Source organism: Berghia stephanieae, chromosome 8 (assembly GCF_034508935.2).
Source record: "Berghia stephanieae isolate SIO BIC M18660-M18661 chromosome 8, UCSD_Bste_1.3, whole genome shotgun sequence".
Lineage (NCBI taxonomy): Eukaryota > Metazoa > Mollusca > Gastropoda > Nudibranchia > Aeolidiidae > Berghia > Berghia stephanieae.
The window spans coordinates 31266468-31268408 of NC_088367.1; positions in this window are offsets into that span (position 1 = coordinate 31266468).

Genomic DNA, 1941 nt, shown 5'->3' on the forward strand with positions numbered 1-1941 from the left:
GTATAATGTAAGTATAACTCAGTTGGTAGTCGTTATAACCACTCGCTTCACAATCAAACAGGACAATGATAGATCCTGGGTGCATTCGATATTTTTATTGATCGCCCCCCCCCCCCCACCATCCCACACCCCCACCTGTCCACCTGGCAATGATAGCTGGGTCTGTTAGATCTGGCAGAAAGTTCTTATGTTGTAGACTAGCGTCCTACTCAAAGGGTAGCAAGCATTTATTATTGTCCGTTTCACGCGACAGAAACCGGGATAAACTCCGGCCTCATGGATTCCGAAGTTAAAAAGAAGTTTTATAGTCTAGCCTGTACAGACATTGGTTTGAAGGATGAGGTTAAGTAATAGATCAATGGGATCGTCTCGGGAGTATTGGAAAGCTAGTACTCTTGTAAGATGAAAAGAAATGTTAAAAGGATATAAGGAAATTACAAGGGTAAAGAAAATCAACCATGCGGCTATGTGGTCTTGTGGTATGACACTCGCTTTCGGATCGGTAGGTCCTGGGTTCGAACTTCCCTAGCTGAGTCCTTGGAAAAGGTTCTTTACTCATATTCTCTCAATGTACTCAAGTGTAAAATTATTACCTGGCCGTTGACATACGTTAATACTAAGAATAAAGAGAAGAGCCGCTAGAGCGGCGCATAGTTGAGTCCTAGGAAAAGTCTCTTAACTCACATTCTCTTACATGAGTACCAAGCCCGTCAACAGTGTTGTCTTTGTTGTGATACTGCCTGCCATGAATCATCGCGTCTCACAAGTGTTGCTATTGTCTACGGCCTCTTGGAAAGCGCTTTGAGCACGTTTAGTGAACATTAATTGCGCTATATAACTGCTCAATTTTGAATGTTTTAAAACTGCACAATCGTAATTAAATACACATTAACTATCAACTGCAATAAGAACCAATTAGCCTTTGAGGTTCCAACCCTCAAGGGAAGAGAGGAAGGAAACAGTCAAGAAACAGCTGGGGACTTTCATGCTATGGAGAACATTGACAGCAGCAGATAAGGAACGACCAGGGCAGAATTAGATTGCCGAAATGGCCCAGGGGATACAGTTTGGTGTAGAAATGTTGTTGATGGCCTTTTATTTACGAGTAGTTCAAGGGTTGAAGTAACCCAGCCGTTAATAATTTTATTACACCGTAAATCAAGCTTGAATTCACGGGGGGGGGGGGGGGGGGGGGGGGGGGGGGGGGGGTGACTCCCTATATAAACTCAAACTTCTTCTTCTTCTTCTTCTTCTTCTTCTTCTTCTTCTTCTTCTTCTTCTTCTTCTTCTTCTTCTTCTTCTTTTCTTCTTCTTCTTCTTCTTCTTTCTTCTTCTTCTTCTTCTTCTTCTTCTTCTTCTTCTTCTTCTTTCTTCTTCTTCTTCTTCTTCTTCTCTTCTTCTTCTTCTTCTCTTCTTCTTCTTCTTCTTCTTCTTCTTCTTCTTCTTCTTCTTCTCTTCTTCTTCTTCTTCTTCTTCTTCTCTTCTTCTTCTTCTTTCTTCTTCTTCTTCTTCTTCTTCTTCTTCTTCTTCTTCTTCTTCTTCTTCTTCTCTTCTTCTTCTTCTTCTTTCTTCTCTTCTTCTTCTTCTTCTTCTTCTTCTTCTCTTCTTCTTCTTCTCTTTCTTTTTTATTATTATTTTATTATTATTATTATTATTATTATTATTATTATATTATTATTATTATATTATTATTATTATTATATTATTATTATTATTATTATTATTTTTATTATTATTATTATTATTATTATTATTATTATTATTATTATTATTATTATTATTATTATTATTATTATTATTATTATCATTATTATTATTATCATCATTATTATCCTTCTTCTTCTTCTTTTTTCAGCTTATCCGGTATTTTGCAGGGTTCCCATAATAAATGCCACATCTCCATGAATCTCGCGGTTCAGAGCATCATCTTCCTCCAGGCCC